The sequence below is a fragment of the Tupaia chinensis genome, unplaced genomic scaffold (assembly GCF_000334495.1).
Source record: "Tupaia chinensis unplaced genomic scaffold, TupChi_1.0 Scaffold145717_1, whole genome shotgun sequence".
In the NCBI taxonomy this organism is placed as follows: Eukaryota; Metazoa; Chordata; class Mammalia; order Scandentia; family Tupaiidae; genus Tupaia; species Tupaia belangeri.
In genome coordinates, this window is record NW_006205575.1 from 599085 (window position 1) to 605864 (window position 6780).

General features: G+C 45.4%; 1 protein-coding gene and 1 long non-coding RNA gene across 2 annotated transcripts in view; one reads left to right on the top strand and one right to left on the bottom strand.

Annotated features, from left to right (window-relative positions):
• LOC102483104 (uncharacterized) overlaps window positions 1–6774 on the top strand; it is a 10678-nt gene extending 3904 nt beyond the window's left edge. Inside the window, exons 2-4 of the long non-coding RNA XR_337387.3 lie at window positions 1541–1571; window positions 5505–5584; window positions 6164–6774. This is a non-coding gene — a long non-coding RNA (uncharacterized LOC102483104). The remainder of the gene's footprint in view (window positions 1–1540; window positions 1572–5504; window positions 5585–6163) is intronic.
• Window positions 1–6780, bottom strand: part of ZNF366 (zinc finger protein 366) — a 74750-nt gene that overhangs the window by 7216 nt on the left and 60754 nt on the right. The window lies entirely within an intron of this gene.

A 6780-nucleotide genomic window follows, 5' to 3' on the forward strand; every position in this document is an offset into this window, starting at 1 on the left:
ACTTTCCCTCTCAGTGTCTCTGTCTCTCTCCAGGGGCCAAATTTGGGGTTTTAGGATTTGTTTTTTTTTTTATTTTTTTTTCCCTTTTTTTTTTTTTTTTTAAAGAGAAGTTTTCGCTATAGGGCACATGCGCTTGCCAGAAAGACAGAGACAGAGAGACAGAAAGCGAGAAATCACCCCCCAGGAGGGATGGCCATGCCACAATCCCTTCTCCTCTATTCTCCTCTCGGGATCTTGGGCACACACGCACACACGCCTGGCGTGAGTTTAAGCTGCCGGGTCCAGGACTCAAACCACAGTTGACTACATGGGAGTCCAGCGACATAGCCATTACGCCAACTGCTGGTCCCAAGGATTGGACTTTAATTAATGAGGCAATGTTTTCCTTAAGTGGCTATGAGAGGGAGCATTTAGCCAGTTTGGGGAGAATAACTAGACCTAACAAATAATGATTTGGAGATTAGCCTCAAAGAATTCTGGGCAGTAGGAGCAAGCCAATCTGGGATTACACATTTGCCAGATAATTCACATATGGATAATGAATGGTTGGTTCTGTATTTTTTAATGATTCATATTTGGGCATTTTAAGTACTTTCCCCCTTTTTGTTTCCTTCCTAGCAAGTAAGAATTGGACATACTGAGTGGGTACCAACTTCAGCATTCAGAGTAGTTGGATACCACATTCACTTGAAAACAGTGACCCAAGAGAAGAGGAGGAGAGGCTTGGTCTAGCTCTAACTTCCTCAAGACAAGCAATATGTGGGATGGATGTTTGTTTTCTTTTATTCTCAATAGAGATAATTTTCTTGAAGCATATCAATCAAGTAGTTCAGTTTCACACATATGTAACAGTTCTGTAGAGCTATATTGACCAGCTTAGTTTATCTACTTCTCCATCATGACTAAGGGAAAAGGAAGCTTTGAATCTAGAGACTCCACATTAGGTATTTCCAGTCATGACTCATTTTCAGAAAAAGTATACCTCATTTGGTCGTGGGATGGTTCCTAATTGTTTGGAGTGATGCTGTTGTTGCAATTACTGAGTATGACTTGTACTTCAATGCATATCTGTTTCAGATATGTTCTCACTCAATAGACTGGAACATCCATGAAGGCTCTGTCTGCTCTCTTATTGTATTCCCTGTCTACTAGCACACACGATGGAGCCTTAATAAGCATCTGTTGAGTGAGAAGGGGTGGGGCACACTGCAGCAGAATTAATAACAGAAAAATCCAGGTGTAGTTAAGCACAAAACATGTATGGGAAGGAGATGAAGGCCAGAAGGTCAGTTAGGCTACTGCACTAGTCCAGGCATGGATGAGGGCTCATGGTCCTATGAGTCATACAGAGGTCAATGAAAGGAAGAAATGGGTGCCTTCTACACTGAACTCCCATGATGAAATAAATTACTCTTTCAGTTTATCTGTGGTTGTTGAGGTCTTAGAAGGTGAACTGGTCAGAAAGAGTTTATGAAAAAAGATGGAATTTTGACTTTACCTTGAAGATTGCACAGAGTACCCTTTGTTTCTGTTTTGACAGACACTTCAGTCAAGCTCATACCACAGAGAAGGTAAATATCACAGTTGTGAATATGATCTACTATTGGTTGCTGAGACTCTGGGGTTAGTGCAGACCCTGCAACTCACTCACTCCAAGGTCCCATCAACTCAACTCTACGCAAAGAGGTATGCCCTCATCATAATGGTGTTTGCAGCCCTATGCGATGTCCCAGGTAGTCTCCAATGCAAGGGCTGTCTTCCTCTTTTTTGCAGCCAACCTCAATATCAACCACAGGGCTATATACATAGTACACTTAATGAATATCTAAGTGTTCAGTTGGGAGAATGAACAAGCAAAATGTCACTACTCATGCCAAATTCTAAAAAGCATCTTCATCAGCTCTCTTCATTTCTCCTCCTAAATCCATAAACATTAGCTTGCAAACCAAAATTCTCAATGGCAGAGGACAGAGCTAATGAACTATCCTGAGGTACTTGGGCTCCATTTACATGTTGGTGACTGATGCTTAGCTTCTTCCTCTCAGCCTTTGACCCTTCCACAAAGCCCTTTGGTCCTTATCTAGAATCTGTGGCTTCCACATCTTTCTTAGAAGATTGTCCTCACATGAGAATACACAGTTTATGGAGATATTTTATGTCTATGAAGTTCATAGCGAGACTTTTCACACACTGTTAGTGAAAGGGGGCCATAAAGAGAAGATGGGGTCAGTTAGTGATGGTATCCTTGGGTGGAGTTTGAAGTGTGAGATCTACACAGAATCACTGCAGTGGGAAAGGGAAATTAAACTGGCCAAGAAGAATGGTTGGAGGGAGCACTAAATGGAAATTTCTTCTCCATGCAAAGCAGCCGTTAAGTCAAAGCATCTAATCACCACATGTGAAGCTAAGAGCTTGCCTAAGTCAAGACTTGCTGAATCATCTCCTGCCAAGGTTTACGGAGGTTAAAACAGGGGTGGGTGTTGGTACAGGAAGCTGCTGAAGTGGAAAGGACTCAAATCCCATCTTGTGGATGGTCATCTCAGTCTGTGTGGCCCTCTGTCTGACCCCTCAGAAGCACTAGTGTGTGACATCAGTGTCCCCGACAATAAACCTCAGTTCTCCACCTACCCACTTGCTAATAAAGAGGTGGACCTCAACATCTGGTAAAAAATGGAAATGAATATTTTGAACTGTTCTTCAAGAGAATTTGGATGGATCATTAGGCTTTGAGAAAACAGAGCATAGACGGTGAGAACACAGGACAGAGAACTCACTCCATTTTCCATTTAAACAATGTAGATAGTAATCATAGTTTCCTAGGAAGGTTGTTGTGAGAATCAAGTGAGATCATGTAAAGGTCTTTGTAAATAGTAAAAGCTCAATAAATATTAACTTTTAATACTGGCATTATTGTGTACATAGTAGACTCTTACATTCCAGAAGTAGAAAGATATCTGAAGATGAAGATGCTGTTTTTTGTTTTTTTTTTTTTAACCAAATTATTAGGGAGAAATATTATAGGAAAGACCAGGTGAGGATCCTCTGAGTAAATAGCTGCCAGTTTGCTTGAGGCATAAGAAAAATGCTAGCAGTTGTGCCTGGAGCAGCACTGGGAATTATGGCTGGAAAAAGAAGATTCATCCCAGAGTGCAGGCTATTATCCTTGGTCCTCAGTCTGCCTCTTAAGCAGCTGGAAGATGCTCTGTTTGCTCCAGGCCTGCTGGTTCTGGTCCTCTGAAGCCCTCTCCCTCTCTGGCCCAGGGCCCGGAGGCAACTTAACATTTCCCATAAGCCCCAGTGACCATGCTGACAGTCGGCAGCCATGGAGAGGAGTCCTGTGGGCAGAGACAGGAGGACAGCAATAGGCAGCTACTCAGCCAGGGCCAGAAGCCTCAAAGGCAAGAAGCAGCACACCTTCTTGCTCCAAGCAGCCTGGCTTGGACTTCAGAACTGAGATGCACTAGGAACCCTGTGCATTCCTATTCTGAGAGAGAAGGTCAAAAAGCTATGCCTGCCTGCAGCCAAGGAGAATGGCTTCGCTCCATGGCCCTTCCCTTACATTCTTCTCCCTTGCTCTCTCTTTTAACAAGAAGGGTGTTCCTTTCCTCAAAGGGAGAGAGAGGGAGGGAGGGAGAGAGAGAGAGACTGTAAACTGTCCAAAAGGACCGTGAGAAAACAGGAAGCTTTGAGAAGTACAAGAGAAAGCAAGATGAAATCTATTTGCAGGAGGGCCCCTGGGGACATGTGAGGCATTGTTAAGCAGGCAGTTCGTACAGCTATATCCTTCCTTCTGTGAGGAGGGCTCTGCTGCCAAAAGGCTGCTATCTGGTCACTGCCTTAACCCCCTCAATGCCAGCTTGGAAACCCTGACCCCCAACCCTTAGGCCCTCCAAATTCCCCGGCAAGAATTTCCCCCCTTTTGGAGCACTAAAGGCTTTAAGGGGAAACCTGAACTATTTTGGCAGCGGTGGAGGGACCCGCTTGAGGGAGACCTCATCCCTCTTCTCACAGCTCTGCCCTCTGGCCTTCAGCCCTCTGCCACAGACAAAGCTGCAGATGACCTGGTGATTCATAACTTAGGCAGCTCCCGGCTTCACCCCTCTCAAAAGAGAATTTGTCCCGGAAATTCTGGATGGCTGCTTTTCCTGGACAGGTTTCCCAAAGACGGCAGCTGGTTCTTTGCTGTTATGGAGTGTGCTCACCACAAGGAGAATATCCAAATCAACCCCTGCATGCTTATGCTGAATCTGGGAAGCATATTTCTGAAACATGGCTTAAGTCTACAAGCGCAGGTCTCTGGAAGAACTCCAGCTGGCTCCAAGAAGCAAGGAGTCCAGAAGTCGAGCCAATAGCAATGCCTGCCTGCAGCCAAGGAGAATGGCTTCGCTCCATGGCCCTTCCCTTACATTCTTCTCCCTTGCTCTCTCTTTTAACAAGAAGGGTGTTCCTTTCCTCAAAGGGAGAGAGAGGGAGGGAGGGAGAGAGAGAGACTGTAAACTGTCCAAAAGGACCGTGAGAAAACAGGAAGCTTTGAGAAGTACAAGAGAAAGCAAGATGAAATCTATTTGCAGGAGGGCCCCTGGGGACATGTGAGGCATTGTTAAGCAGGCAGTTCGTACAGCTATATCCTTCCTTCTGTGAGGAGGGCTCTGCTGCCAAAAGGCTGCTATCTGGTCACTGCCTTAACCCCCTCAATGCCAGCTTGGAAACCCTGACCCCCAACCCTTAGGCCCTCCAAATTCCCCGGCAAGAATTTCCCCCCTTTTGGAGCACTAAAGGCTTTAAGGGGAAACCTGAACTATTTTGGCAGCGGTGGAGGGACCCGCTTGAGGGAGACCTCATCCCTCTTCTCACAGCTCTGCCCTCTGGCCTTCAGCCCTCTGCCACAGACAAAGCTGCAGATGACCTGGTGATTCATAACTTAGGCAGCTCCCGGCTTCACCCCTCTCAAAAGAGAATTTGTCCCGGAAATTCTGGATGGCTGCTTTTCCTGGACAGGTTTCCCAAAGACGGCAGCTGGTTCTTTGCTGTTATGGAGTGTGCTCACCACAAGGAGAATATCCAAATCAACCCCTGCATGCTTATGCTGAATCTGGGAAGCATATTTCTGAAACATGGCTTAAGTCTACAAGCGCAGGTCTCTGGAAGAACTCCAGCTGGCTCCAAGAAGCAAGGAGTCCAGAAGTCGAGCCAATAGCAAAAGAGTCCAGAAGGGCAGTAACTATTTTATAAGGAGAAAGGAAAAAAAAAAGAAGAAGAAGAAGAAGCAAATAGAAACCTTTCTTCTCCTCTACTTTCCCATCTTATTGTTAATGCTTAATCCTACAGTGAGCAAATGCCTCTGCTTGCTAAGGACAGCTGTTTCCACTGAGCCCAGGGCCGAAGAGAACCTGTTCATGTTGCAACAGGAGGAGGGATTTATAGTAGGAGGAAATTTTAATGGTAAGAAGCCCAAGAAATTAGAATCTTCTACTGAAAGAATCTTCCTTCTTGCATGTTTTTAGGTAAAAGAGATAGTGCTAACTCTTGGAACGCAGCTGGAGTGAGGCTTGCCTCTTTTCTCTAGCCATGTTGATCCTGTGAAGTGAGTAACTCTTCCCTGACCCTAGGGCAAAGTTTGAGTTTACTTGTCTAGTCTAGTTTATTTTTCCAATGTCACCAGTCAGCAATTTTTCTAGGATGGCTATGAATTGTACAGCAATGAGCAAATGGCTCTCCTTTCTCTCCCGACTACCAAACCCCCAATGACATCCACCTAGGGCCAGATTTCCAAGAATCCAGCACAACACAAAGTGAAACAAGCTCCACAGGACACCATCCCTGTGTAGCCCATCCCACACAGATCTGGTGATCTGGAGATAGCTTACAAACTCAAAGAGCTCTGTTATGAAACCTGTGAATTCAGATATGCTCTGAAAGTCTCTTGAAATGAAGAAGGGTGATGATACAAAAAGGACACTGAGCAGGGTGACACTTCCAGGGAGACAGAGGCAGGGAGAGGAAGAAACTGGAAGTATGCTTCTGGCACTTTCCAGGAAGCAAAGGGCTCTGGGCTGAAGTGACTGATGCCATTTTTGGTTCAGAAATGGCTAAGAATCGAGAAGGGCCACTTAAGTTTGACAAAAATCCTCTTTAATATTCAATTCTTTTTGTCTAATTATAGGCAGCCTCCTGGCCTATACTGTGGTCTCCTGAGAGGACTTGTCTTTGCAGATGATTAGTCTGATTCCTGTGCCAAGCCCACCTTCCGTTGTAAAGTACAGACTGTGCATCATCTCAAAGCTGGCGTTGCACTTTATAACCACTTCCTTGTGGAATCTGATGCTGTGGACCAGACATCCAGAGTCCAATAAACCCTCTAAAAAGAGGTAAAATGGAGTTTCTGAACTGTAAGGCTGACCACCAGACACCCTTTGAACCAAGTATGTTGTACCATCACTGGGTGGAGTAGGAAGGAGTAGGAAGGAGGTTTCAGGCCTCCATTTGTGAAGGGAGGCCTGGAACCTCAAGCTTGTATGGCTTACAAGCTTGTATGGCTCACAGCATCATCAGGCCCAAGCCATAGAACACTGTACAGTCTTCTGTGGTCTGGTACCAGAAAGAACACCCTAGATCCTCAAAGACTACCTGGCCCAAGAAATCCTCGAGACCTTTTGAGGGAAGAGAAGCAGAATTGTCTCTGAGCCCCTAAGACCTATATAACTTGTGTTGGCTCTGCCCCTTGGCACACCCCTCCACTTCAGGGACATGTTCTGCCTGGCTGTACCATCACTGCTGAAC